General features: G+C 47.7%; 1 pseudogene; it reads left to right on the top strand.

The window, feature by feature from the left end:
* The window catches only part of LOC146209287 (glutathione S-transferase Mu 2-like), a 32,665-nt pseudogene that overhangs the window by 2,876 nt on the left and 15,315 nt on the right, over nt 1-14,474 (top strand).

The following is a 14,474-nucleotide window of genomic DNA, read 5'->3' as shown; positions in this document are numbered from 1 at the left end:
ATGCAGCTAGCACAGAACAGGGCTAATAGAGGATTTACAAAAGTACGTCTGGCAACCGTGAGCGGCACGCTGATCCCGCGCTGGCCGCCATATTTTGCTCGCTCCATCCGTTCGCTTCATGTCTGTCCGTCAGCGCTCGCCGTTCTGTTCGCGCTTTTCACGTTTTAACCTAGTGTGCTGGGCTTGGATCTCTCTTCGGTCCCTGGCAGTTTCTGTTAGCGACGTCTAGAAGCGTATTTTGACAGACGAGACGTGGCGGGGCCCACCGGCTGCGCTGCCGAGCGCAGTTACAAATTGCTCTACGAGTCGTGCATGGGCCCCTCGGCAATCCGCAGCGTCATCCCTATCCAGGTACAGTATCCAGAGTTCTGTAATGGGGATTTTTTTCTCTGTGCGCCTTTGCTGTTTACATAAACGTCCATGAGAGATCATCGCGAGTTTGTTTGCTTGGTTTGCGCAATCGCCGTCACTCATCCCACTGGAAGATACTTGGTTGGTGAAATGAGCGAGAATGAATTTTATTTTATGATAAAAGGATCGTGCGTAATTTGACGTAAGTTGGACTGGCGCTTAGCACTTTCCTTCCCATGCCATCGACGCAGTAGTTGGCATTAGTCTCGGAAATAATCGGGGGCTGCGTAAAAAAAAAAGTGCCATGGTAATTTGTGCTTGACACTACTCGCACGGAGCACCCTATTCGCGTCACAGGTTTCGTAAATGCAAATCAAATATAAATGAAGCACAACCATTTAGTAAGAACCGAAATAAAGCACGATTGTAGTAGAATTAAGCTTGGATTTCACCTTCCTTCCGAGCCAGCGAGCCGGTTATGTCGTGGGCAGCGCGCGGAGTCCGCACGTGCTTTTGAGACTGCTAGCGTTCGTGCCTTTGAAGAAACATGTCCTTCGGACTATAGCTTATTCTTCTACTGCAAGATTTGCTTTAGTAACGCCGTAATAACAAAAACAAAACCGTATATAGATCTCATGCTACAGGCCAAAACGATGATCAACAAGCGAGCAGCTTTATTTCAGAGTACTGATAATACTTCCGCACTTTTTAAACATATTATAATGTAGCAGCTGCTCATCGAGATTCTCGTGCGCGGACTCGAAGAAGTGGCTCCGTGGCGTTCGATGAGAAGAAGCTAAAGTCGGCTGCTGTCACTCGGTGCTCTGGACCTGCTCTCCTGTGCCTGCTAGATCAATACCCTATTAAAAACCAACCTTCTGGTTACGGGCCTAAACGGCTACGTGACAATATACGACAATATAGTTACATAGCTGACTTACCTCGAGATGAACTTCCTACGTTTTCGCTAACGTGGGAAACGCATTCACAATCAATATTTACTCATTGCCGTCTGTCGTCTGCTCTACAGTGCAGACGTGAATAAAAATTTTCTCGCCTGTAATTACGTTTCCTCCATGGAAATACGCGGCAGGTTGTCCGATCATCAAGACGGAATGCAGGCGGCATGTCGCGATGCGCCTGCGGGGGCGCGTCAGTACAGTGCCATATTCCAGCCACTGTAGCGTCAGGGCGCGTGCTCGTTCGAGATAAAGCGCGCGGCGCACGTCGCGAAGGCAGCGAGCCGAGCCAGCGGCGTCCCAGTGTGTGTTTTTCTGCCACAGATGGCATTGCCCATCAGGAGCCGCAGCGCCGCTCAGCGATGCTTTGGGAGCCTATACAGTACTGTGCCCGGCGGTGCTTAAACATTTCAACCCGTCCTTTGATGGTGCGTGCCAGTACTGTGGGAAGGTGGCTGACACCTTCCACATGGTCTGGGCGTGCCAGTCAAACCCATCCATTCCCCCCAACCCCAATCCAACTAGAGAGGACTGGGAGGCGGCCCTGCTCGGCTGTCAAGACCTCAAGGCTCAAAAGGCCTTGGTTCAACGGACGCGGGCAGCGTTGCTTGCCAATGGGGCCTAGGTATAGGGGCTCCACCTAGCATTGTGAGGGGAGGAGACCGATACGTCTCTAAAACAAACACCTCTGTAACCATTTAATTGTTATTTATAAATGTTTTAACCACCACCTACCTTCCGCAGTGCTACAAACAGATTCTGAGATGAAGCATATATAGTTGATTGTTCAGGATAGGGGTGCGAAATGGGAAATTGAAAGGAGGTACGTGTCAGTGCCTTTCACCCCTGCGCACTTTAATAGATAATTGTCCTACTGTCGCCCCCGCCAATGTCGAGGCGAAAGGCGAATAGAAGCCCAATTGACTATTGTAGTGCGCGTGATCCTGATTGGAATGGGGTTCGTCTGCCTTGTTACATATGTTACATATAACTGACATATAATGTGCTTTATAAAAATTTGAAAACTGCGTTTTTGCATTGCTGGCAATCATTTCGTTTGGTGCATTGCAGAAAGAGTAGTAGTAAGGGGTGTGCTTAACTAAAAAATAAGAAGTAAAATATATGTAGGTGCGGCCCGCGGTATAACTTCCATTTATTCCTTGGATTTCTGACGTGCTTCGCAAGTAATGAAATCGATAGGGTAGATAACATAATATGAAAGATGCATAGTAAATTTAGGAAACGTAACAGCTCGAAATCATGCTCACAAATATGTTCGCAAATATACGCTGTAATCACGCGTATGCTGCATCTACACCACGAAGATAATGAGAAAAGAAAAACTGTTCCTGCGCATGTCTTTCAGAGTCTCGTGCAGTATACAAAAGCAAAAAAAAAAAAAAAAAAAAAACTGAAGTGAATGCTGCATCCACATTTAGAACGTTTAGGTAGTAAATTCGTAATTAACAGCAATGTCCAAATGCAACATTTTCAGGTTTTCCAAAACACTATTCATGCGCGAAAATTATTACGAAAAACAGAGGACGACGAAAGCGTACAGTTGAAAGCGACCGTGAGCCGTGCTAGCTGAGCCGTGCGCTCACCCGCGCGCGCATCCGTCGGCCGGCCGCATCTCGACTACGTACAGCGCCACCGCTGCATGCAGTACGGAGGCGACTCCTCCGAGGGCGCAATACGGAAAGCTAGCAAGTCTTTCCAGGGACAATACCATAGGTGAGCAAAAGTTAAGACAACTGTTACGTACTTTCTTTTTAAGACATACCTGTAAGCTGGTGATCATAATCATAATCTGCGGGTACTTGCAAATTCGCTCCTTCCCAATCTTATTCTCATCTTTCATGGTCTCCGGATCCGCGGTTACCACCTGTCCTAAGTATACATACTCGCCTACCAGTTCCAGTGTTTCGCTACCTATTATAAACTGCTGTTCCTTTCCTAGGCTGTTAAAGATCACCTTAGTCTTCTGCATACTAAATTTTAGACCTAGCTATCTGCTTTTCCTGCCTAGCTCATAAATCATTCTTTGCAATCCATCCCATGTGTTACTGAGCAAGGCAACGTGAGCAAGGCAACAGAGGTTTCGACTGAATGAAATGCTTTTCTGTAAACAATGGCTGCTATATATAGAGGTTGGTTATATCCGAGCATTTTTTGTCTCCTTATTGATTGTATGAATATGATTGATCGTAGAGTACCCTTTCCGAAAACCGATTTATTCCTTTTGATAATTGCAGTCAAAGGTTTCTGTTTCTATCAGCAATTACCACAGTGAATGCCTTGTACTTAACGGATGGTAAGCTGATTGGCCTATAACTTTTCATGTCCTTTGAGCTCCGTTTCTTATGAATTAATATAATGTGTGCGTTCTTCCATGAATCCCCTATCGTTGACGTCACCAGGCATTGCGTATGCAGGATGACCAGGCTTTGTAGCGTAAGTCTACACTACGCGGGTCAGGGCCAAGTTTCGCGCGAGTCTTGGCCACCAGTTATGCGCATGCGCGAGAGCCGCCAAATTAGAAATGACCAAACAGAAGTCTCATGCCGAATCACCATTGAATCTATACTTAAAAATCAATTAATAAACTTTGTCTTCCCCCGGGGAATCGAACCCCCCCTCTCTTGGATCCCCAGCCCAGCGCTTTACCACTCCGCCACTACGTTCTTTTTTTTTCTGACATGGTATTTATGTGTCACCGTGTCACCAGCGGAAACCAGTCAGGTTCAAAGTCATTTTCTTCATAAATGTCCTTCAATTACAGCATCATTCTGCTAAAATGAAGTCTAGGTGGAACAGCAGGTTCAGTGTTTCAATCCAACATGAGTGTCTTCCACAAGCTATGAAGTCAAATAAGGAAAAACATGTCAGATGGTTCGTAATCAGATTGTGTAACAGCAAGATACCGCTCACTGTACGAATTTAGAACAGTCTTTCTTTAGAGTTCTTTTCAGTACGTTCCAAAAGAGAATTGCCTCTTTGCAATTAATGAACGGTGCTCAATTGTTTCAGGCACATCACACAGACGGCAGTTTAAAGAAGGTACAAAAATAATTTTTCTATGGAGCCATGTGTTAACAGGTAATGCTTCGGTGTGTAGTTTAAAGAAACATATTTTCGTGCAAGGAGAAATCTGCATTTTGCGCACCCTCTTTAGCACATCATGACCCTAAAGACGAAAGTGTAAAGAATGATACAGTGGCGGCAGAAAAAGCATTGTTATCAATTCCTTGTATAGACTCTTGCACGAAACAGAATATAAGTAATCATTCGAGAACCGTACTGTCAAAAACCGCACTGAGGCATAAACTTCCTGCATAAATCCTAGTAACTGGGGGGGTCAGTAAAATTTGAAGAAACCACTAAATTGAGAAGCAAATTCTTGAAGTTAACTTGCAAGAATGCTCTAATAATCGGATGTGAACAATGGCGAAAAAAAGAAGAAACGGGCAACTAACTGCCTCACACACAGGTGCACTAAGCCGAGCCCCCTGCCAAAATAGGTCTGAATAGGTTATCATGTCGAATCGGTTGAAACTTTGATGACCAAATAAACGTCGCAAATATTCGGGGAAAACGCTGGATGCAATGTCTAGCACAGTGGAGGACGTGAAGCACGTAATAAATTTTTGTCTCCAGAAGCATGTTGAAGGCCTGATCCCGACCGAAGATTGAAAGCCGATAGGGGACAAATGTATTAGCATAACGCTGGACGACTGGAACTCGCTCTTTCCACTAACTTACACTTGACTTAATTGCATGAAGCCAAACGCCCAGATCTTTAGGGGCACATATGACCATTCCACTACTGCCTATAGGGATGGTGTTTAGCCCCACGAACAAAATCAAAGGCCAGACCTCTTGGAGCAATTCATCTGAGCAACAGAAACAATGCCAAATTGTTCTATGCTGGATATAACTTTTTCTTGTTTGGTTTGTCAGTGCAGAAAAACGCAAGATCATCCGCATATGCAAGCACTTTCTCGTTTCCAAGGAGAGAGAAGCCATTAATACTACTATTACGTAAAACATTCAGACAAAGTGGCTCCAAGTAAAGAGCGAAAAACAGCGGATACATCGGACAGCCTTGCTTCAGAGAAGAGTAGATTGGTACTGGGATTGATAGGTGGCCATTTACAATCAAGCGAGTCGAACAATTCCTATAGCAAAGTTCGCGAGGTCGGCCTGAAGTAAAGCAACCTGATCATGAGAGCAGGAGCACGATTCGAGGATTGGGCGCACACTGTGTACATTACTTTGAATGGCACGGCCCCTCAAGCCGCACATCTGCTGAGGGCCAATGAGAACGGACATTGCGAACTGTAGGCGATTTGATAAAATTTTGGCGAAAATCTTGTAATTCACATTGGCAAGTGTGATTGGTCTTAGCCTGCCACTGAGCGTATTTTTTCTTCATCAGTACTCTTTGAAATTAAGACTGTGCCACATTTTGCAAAAACTCTCGAGGAGGACTTCTGCATCAAAACTCATCGCGAAGACATCTAGCAGGATAGGATCAAGAACAATTTTAAAAGCTTTTTAAAATTCATAGGAAAGGTCATCAGGACCAGGCGTTTTTGAGAGATGTAATTAATCAATTGCCACTGCTACTTCCTGCTGCGTGAATGAGCTACTAATTACAGAACAATCATCTTCTGATAAAGGGGTCACTTGGGATGTCAAACGCGAAATAATGTCAGAATTTCTACAGGAGGAGTGGCACTAAACAACATCGAGTAATAATCCACGAATACGAACGTAACCTCATTCGTACTCGTAACAAATGTGTCATTACGCATTAATCCCTGAATCAGCTTTGCAGTCGTATGATGACGTTCGTCAAGCAAAGCTTGTTGCGTCAGGCGCTTGCAGTGCAAAGCACGCTTGACACGAGATCGAATTAGGGCACCACTGTATCGCTCCGCATCATGCCTTTTTAATTCACTTTTGACACTAGCAATTTCGTCCGTATATGAGCCAGGGATTCACATTCTAGTTCATACAGGTTACACAAGCTTTTGTTTAGTGCCTTCTCCTGATATTTCTTGTAGAAAGATTTAATTGAGCCACATTCAATTGCTATCGCACGTACTTCCTACCTGAACATTTCCCAAGCGGCAAACGAAGGCAGACTTACGGAAACACATGATTGGAACTGTGAGCGCACAGGGCTGATAAATTCTTGGTAAATTCTTGGTTATTTACCAGCGATGAGTTTAACTTCCAAAGTTCCCTCTGTGGCCTAAACTTTGAATGGTCATTACTACCGAGTTGAGCCACCACCATCCAGTGATCAGAAAACGAAACAGGTATAGTTTCGCTGCAAGCCCGCGGGAAACTAATGTACAAGATGCATAAATCTGGTCTATATGAGCATGGGAACACCCCTGAATTTGTGTGATTGATCTATAAGCACGGCAGGACACTTCTGTATCAACTAGTCCTGCATGTTCTGTAGCACGGAACAAAAGTTCACCGCTCCTGTCACTGCGTGCCTCTAGACTAGAACGATCCATGGGGTTGCAAACGCCGTTAAAGTCGCCCATTAGCACACGATGTCGGTCACAGTCCAGTAAGCTGGCTATGTGTCCAAAGAAACTTAAGCGCTGAGTCACAGTATTAAAAGCGTGAACGTTAATTATCCGCCATGGCTTTCCAAAGAGTACGAGATCGCAACATATCAACCGGCCCTCGGCGTCGATATTTTACGTTAGGTCAGAACATGGCTGTGTCTTTCGTAGAAACCAAAAACAACCTTCCGACAAGCCCACAGCATGCGCGACAATGACATTAAAATCTGAAAAAGGGCAGTAGCGCCCTCTCGGGCTTCTCATCGCTCTCCATCATCGAGGTGAAGTTGGCAAAAGTCGGCGAAGTTGCATCTGTCTCTGGCGAAACCTAAGACCCCGTACATTGAGAGTTGCAAGCACTAGCTCTTCAGGGACCGTCATGGTGACAGCACATAGTTTTGCGTACAATTCCATTTGCCTGTCGGAAGACGGCGAAGCCGCCTCCGAACCACCGCCAGGATTCCTCGACCGCGAACGCCGGAGCATCCTTTTGTGCTTCTACGCTCGTCCGCGACAGTGATGCTTGTTGCCAGCTTGATCGTCCTCCTCACTGGATTCGGAGGCGCATGATGAACGGCATTTCAATACTGACTCATCGGCAGCAGCGAGCCAGTCAGCCACAAGAACCAGGTACTTGTCTGGAGGTTGCTGTACAGCAACGGCCACAGGGGTCATATTATCCGCGGAGGCATTCGCTGGTTATTCGAGAACGAGTGGTGGCTCGTCGGTGATTCACTCCTTGTCAGTAGCTTGACACGACATCTCGTCCAAGACCTGAGACGCAGCGTTGTTCACATTACCCTCAGACGGATGAGCAGTATTTTCTTCATCAGTAGCCTGTGGAGCGGTACCTGAAGGCTTAGCCACTACGGCGGCAGGAAGGTCGCCAGACGCATCAATTATCTCAGAGGCATCCATGACGTGCTCCCATAATGCGTCGTCATGAGGCCGGACTCGATGCCGAAGCTTGTCCGCGTGTGTAACCACATACTCCTCCGCTGTGTGGCCGAAAAGCTGGCAATATTCGCATTCCGCAGTACAGCCGCAGGGCCGCGACTCTGGCCTGTCTTCTGCCTTGATTATACGTCGGGTGTACGTTTCTCGAGACTTCTGCGACTTGGATGCTGTCCCTGATGTGGCGCTTGATTACGTGTTTGTCACCGTGTTGACGGTGGTAGCCGATGCCAAGCTGCTCGAGTATGTGTTGTCCAGTGTCGCTGGTCGTCGGTCTTTCTAGCTGTGATACTTTCTGCGTTTCTGCAAGTTCGTCCAGCGTGTTGTGGATTCCTAATTGCAACGGGAGCTCTGTGCTAATCGAGTCTGACTTTCCAATTGCCGTCTTGTATCCCCTGCGTATAATCACGTATCTTTTCTTTTTCTCCACCATCGACCAATTGTGAAAGGTGGCCGCATAGGTTTGTGGCATATGACCGAGTGCAAAATTGGTATCAGGCTCTCCTTATATATGCCGCTTCTATCGGTGACTCTCTTTAGTAATCTCATTGCATTGACAGTCTGACTGTTTACGCCTTTGGATTCAATGATCATGCCTAAGGCACTATTTTAATTACGGGGATGGTTCCGCCATTCTGTCTTGTGTTTGGATCTTTAGTAAGGTCGTCCATACTTATTGAACGGTACAGCAGGAGTTCTGACTTTTTGCGAGAGCAGTGGAACCATATATTTTTCAGATATTCTTCCACGACATCTACCTCTTCCTGCAGCGACGATTCTAGCCGGCCGTCGAAACCACGGTTGACACAAGTGGTGATTTAGTCGGCATAAATTGCGTGATAGACATTTCCGACTTTTTCGAGCTTGTGCGGAAGCTTAATAATTTCAGCCTGAAGACCATAAGCGAAATTGCCTATCGTTGCGGGGTGCGGGTGCTTTCCGGTTTGCTCCTCAAGCGTTAGGTCTCCCGCTACGAGAAGGGCCCTTCTGTCGGTGAGAAACCCTTTTACTTATTTATAGGCTCTTTCGTCGAGGTTCATGCGCGAGATTTGGGCCAGGATCACCGAATGGGCGACCTTGTCGAATGCACTTTCTGGGTCGAGTCCAAGGTTGGCTTTGGTGGAACGGCTCCTGTCCAGGATCGGGTGTTTCAGATGGAGCATACCGTCTTGCGTCGAGAGGTGAGGCCGAAACCTGGTGACGTTGTGGGGGTGGGCGCCTGTCTGGTAGAGGTAGGTGTTTACTGTATTGAGGCATGCATGTTCTATTACCTTGCCGTGCACGCATGAAGTAAGCGAGATTGGGCTCAAATACTCGAACTAGCAGCCTTGCCGTGCTTCGAGATAAGTACCGTCTTCGCGGTCTTCCATTGCTTTGGTACTAAGCTCTCCCTCCATCGTTCATTGATATAGTTTGTGTGCTTCTACGCAGAGTCGTCGTCTAAGTTTCTCAGCTGATTAGTAATGCTAAAGCATTACTTCGCTATGTTCATAGACTTCTGTCTGCAGACCGCGTCCGCAAAATCGTGTCCGCGGCAGTTATGTGTAATTGAGAAGTGATAGAGGTTAATCAGTAGCATCAATCGATAGAGGGTGACGTACTGTTGTGTCTCAAAAATAATTAGGTCAATAAGCTATTAGGTAATTAGTTAGAGGCAAACACGCAAAATTTTTCGCTGCAGCTGTGAGTAATTGAGTAGTCGCAGAGGCTAATGAGTGGTGTCAATCAAATGTGCCAGAAAAAAATAATTAGGCCAGTAACCTAATTAGGTAATTAATTAAAGGCATAACACGCAAAGTCGTGTCTGCAGCAGTTGTGAGTAATTGAGAAGTCGTAGAGGTTATTGATTGGTGCCTATCGATGGAGGGTGACGTAATGTGTCCGAAAAAATAATTAGGCCAGTAAGTTATTTAGGCAATTATTGTGGCAAAAAATTAAGTGTAAAAGCGCAATGGTCTCATTAGCCAATGGCTTGGCGTCACATTTAAATGTATCAAATACCAAAGTAGTTAATTATATCAGTGAATTAAGGTGACGTTAAGGATGTGATGTCATGCAACCTGAAGTCGAGTCAAAAAAGGGCATAGGAAGGAACTGGCGAGCAATTTGAAAGTACCAAAGACTAAAGTAGTTAATTAGGACAGTCAATTAGGGTGACGTCAAGGATGTAACGTCATGCAACCGGAAGTTGAGCCGAAAAAGGGCATAGGAAGGGATTGGCGCGCAATCTGTAAGTACCAAAGACTAAAATGGGTAAACAAGAAGTGAATTAATATGACATCAAGGATATGACGCCACGCAACCGGAAGTAGAGCCGAAAAAGGACATAGGAAGGGATTTGAGCGCAATTTGAGACTACTAAAGACTAAAATGGGTAAACAAGTACTGAATCGAGCAACTAGAAGCAACCAACAGTTGCACCCTTGCTTTCGCATTACCCCAACGCAGATTCTGCAGTGCTCTTTAATTTTTTTGTGACCACATTCGGTCCGGGAGCCGAGCTACCGATGAGGTCTTGCATGGCCACACAAATTTCTTCGCTGCTGAAACCTTCATCTAGCGATGCATTGGACCTGCCCGCGTACGAACCTTGTTTGACAGGGGGCTTCAGAAGGAGATGCCTCTGGCGCAGTATTTTCCACACCCATTCTTCGCCAAGTTTCTTGACCTCGGTGTATAGGAGTCTAGCCAGGCAGTTCCTCACCAGACTCCTATACACCGATGTCAAGAAACTTGGCGAAAGAAACTTGTGTTAACAATAAATGGCTGAGCAGCTTTCAACTTTGTTATGTAACTGTCCGTCAACCGAGCTGCAAATCTTGTCTTACTGCTGTTTGCAGATGATTCGACAGTGCTCTTAGATGTTTCTATTCAATTCGGCAACTTTCACAGTTTTTTTTTTGTTTAGTTTCTGATGTTTCCGTCTGGCGAGGATGGACGCCTTAGCTTTGATTAGATAAGCGAGGCGACTGCACATCATCCCTTTCTGGACTTTGGTCGCGAGGGTGTTCGTGCCGTTTGCAGTTTCGGCAATGAGTGCACGCGCCCACTCATCGACATTTGATGTGGACGCGAAGTCCTGCCTCGCCTTTTTGAAAGCCTTCGAACTTCCCACTTGAATCCCTGCTTGTCTGGTACAGGCTTATCGGTGGTCGGGAGTGCGATCTCCAGAATCTTTTAATTGGTGTCGAAGTCGACGGCGGTGTTTCTCCAGGTGGTGCCCTTGGCGTTCTTTGTTAATGTGAGATAGGGCGTGGTGTCTCGGCTTACTGAATTTCCCGTCGTTGTCGGATCAGTGGGATCGGTGATTGTCACGAAATCGGCGCACATATTTACTAAGCCGTCGCGGCGCGAGGCCCGTGCGTCGCCGCATGGAAAGTTAGAGAAAAACCTCCTTCCCCGCGCGAGGGAGCGCGTAGCTTTGTACGCGTCGCCATTGCCTTCTTTCTCATCACCCGGCGATGAACGTGACTCATCTGCCTAGATTATGCCAGAGATCTCCAGAATTTTCTACGGGTCCTAGCCATTGACGACGCGCGGCTCGACTGGAGGAAAAGGGAGCGCTCTAACCGGCGAAGCTAAGTGTGTGTGCGTGCTAGCCTTAGCGCGCCTTAAAGGGGTCATGCAATGCCTAAAACGGGGTAAAGCAAATCGGTCGAGAGATAGGTACTCCCTCACAGGTCAATTCACCGCAAGAATTTTTTAGCTAGCTTGATTAACACAAGAGATATCGGCGATTAAAAATGGCGCTCCTCCTCGCTCCCCTCAACTCAACACTCCGAGACACCAGAAAAAAAAAAAACGAAGAAAACAGCTCGGGAACTCCGCCCCGCTAGCCCCGCCCACGAAGCGTCATCGGGTGACGCTCGGTTCTCAGACTTCCGGTCGTCGCGCCTGTCTTCCCCCGAGCGTCGCCCATGCATTCACGGTCTGCCTTTCCCGTCCCGTCTGCGTTTGCATAGCTTTCAACCTTGTCTGCTGTCTTCCTCGGCCGCCGGTGTCTTCAGTTTCGTGACCTCTCGGAAATGTGTGCGACAGCAGCCTGAACGACTCGGGTCGTTCGCGAGCGCATACCTGTAGGTGGGAAGCTGCTGTCCACACATACCGGCGGCCGCCGCGGAGGGAGCACTTTCCTTCATATCCCTGTCCCATTGAGCGCAAATTAGCGTGCACTCCTGCCGAGCACGGCTTTCTACAAGACCGCCTTCTTCTCTCGCGCTGCCTGGGCCAGTCTCTGTGGTACCGTCTTCTCCGGTTTGACCAACGGCGGCCGGTGACCCCTCGCGGAGTTAACGCGATAGCATCGACTCTGCATGGATGCTGGCAGACGATCGAGCGTGCGAGTTGCCCGCGTGCAAACATATGTCGTCGTCGCTTTTAGCGCGGAGCTGCTTTCATTATGGCCGGCGAGAGGCATCTCTTGTGCATAACGAATGGAATGTATACTTGTACGTATCACCGAGAGCACGGACTGATTATCGCTACAGAGTTTGGATATCGGATGACAGGTGAGCACGAATTATTCGTCCGCAAATCTTAAAATTGAGATTAACAAAAAGGATAGTGTAGTGTTTTTTTTTTTTTTGACTTCCTTTCGCACATCGTTTAGGAAGTGCCAATACGCAACGTGCACGCGTTTTTATCTCATGTGTACGCATCGTCCGAGCCAGAAGCGACGGCGCAAAACATCAGCAAAGCAGCTCGGCACATTCAGTTCGGCAGCGCAGGTTGTCACTGATTTTCGCAGCGACACGCAAGAATCGCGCACATGAGCATGCGAGCGGCTACGCTAGAGACGCAGCGAAGCGGGTGATTCCAAAACGCCGTCCGCCGTGGCTTCGACGCAAATAAGGCCTAGTGACGACCAGGGAGCAGCGCACGATCGGAGTGCCGTCGGCCGCAGCGCCCGCGGACGGCATCTCTGCGGTAACCTGGCGACATCCGGTGCTGCACATAAGCGGTTCGAATTTGTGTACTTTCGCGATGAAGCTGAGGACAGACCTTTTTTGACGCACGTTTCATTTACACGAAGGTTGATGCTGCCTTTTTAATCGGTACGGTGTTGAATCGGACCTGCTCGTGCTCTTTTCGCACTGATTCACCGACGCGCACTTTCAGTCGGACGCACATCGTTTAAGAAGCGCCAATGCGTAACGTGCATGCGTGTTCTCATGTGTACCTATCGGCCGAGCCAGAAACAACGGCGCAAAACGTAGAGCAAAGCAACTCGCCACATACAGTTCGGCAGCGCAGGTTGTCACTGTTTTCCGAAGCTACATGCAAGAATCGTGCACAGGAGCACGCGAGTGACTACACTAGAGACGCAGCGAAGCGGACGATTCTAAAACGCAGTCCGCCGTGGCTGCGACGCAAAAGAAACAAGGCCTAGTGACGAGCAGGGAGCAGCGCACGACCGGAGTGCCGTCGGCCGCAGCGCCCGCGCCTGGCGGCATCGGGTGCTGCACTGAAGAGGTGCGAATTTGTGTACGTTCACGATGAAGCTGAGGGTACACCTCTTTTTGACGCACGTTCCAGTTAATTATCAACATGCCGCACAAATGGTCGATGCGGCAAAGACGAGACGGGACTACAGTACGCTGCTGCGCCGTCGGTCGGTACATGAAGGTTGATGCTGCCTATTTAATCGGTACGGTGTTAAATCGGACCAGCTAGTGCTCTTTTCGCACTCCTGCACCGACGTGCACTTTCAGTCGGACGCCACCACCTTTTCGGTTAACATCGCGAACCGAAGCGCCAAGCTCGGGTTCACGCATGCATTGCAGCACTCGAGCAGACGACTTTCGCAGCTACCGGAAGTGTGTCAGTGACGTAGTGGCCGTCGCGGCTGCAGCCAATGGCAGCCTGTCGTGGCCTGTCACTCTGTGACTTGTGACGTAGGTAATCACGGCAGAATAGTCCCAAATGTCGCCGCCACGCGGAAATGGCGCAGCCCGCAAATTTTAAAAATTAATATTAAATCGCTGGATTTTTTCCGATGAGTTTTACTTTGGACGAATGCTCGAAAGAATTTATTCTACATATTGAAAACGTTTGTCAGTGACCTTTCTAGCCGTTTCATGTCCCCTTTAAATGCAATGTCGCACTGTTCACTCCATGCCCACGGCGCATTCTCACAGAGCAGCTGATTCAATGAAAATATAACTGTTGCCAACTCTGGCAGAAATTTTCCGTAGTACTTTACCATACCTGTAAACGTTCTCAGCTGCTTTTTATCGGTGGGGATAGGAGCTTCTATTATAGCCTTCACTTCCTCCGGTGTTGCAGAAATTCCCGTTTTACTGATCGCGGCGCCCAGAAACTGCAACTGTGGTTTCAAAAATTCGCACTTCTCTGCCTTAATCTGCACGTCCCTTTCCTGTACCCGGGATAGGAGTGATTCTCAGTTTTTAAGGCGCTACTTTTCGTCTCGGCCCATGACGAGAATATCATCCAGGTAGCATATTACCCCTTTCAGTCTTTTTAACATGTCCATAATCTTGAAAAATGGCTGGAGCCGATGCAACCCCGAACGCTAGGCAATTTACTGCTAAAAACCCTTTGTGCGTATTCAGGGTGAGTACTAGCTGGAGTCCTTGTCCATTACCACTTGATGGTACGCTCG

This window comes from Amblyomma maculatum, chromosome 1 (assembly GCF_055883805.1).
Source record: "Amblyomma maculatum isolate TAMU_Amacu chromosome 1, ASM5588380v1, whole genome shotgun sequence".
NCBI classification, from domain to species: domain Eukaryota; kingdom Metazoa; phylum Arthropoda; class Arachnida; order Ixodida; family Ixodidae; genus Amblyomma; species Amblyomma maculatum.
Note: the sequence above shows the minus strand (reverse complement) of the source record. Positions and strands in the feature narration are given on the sequence as shown.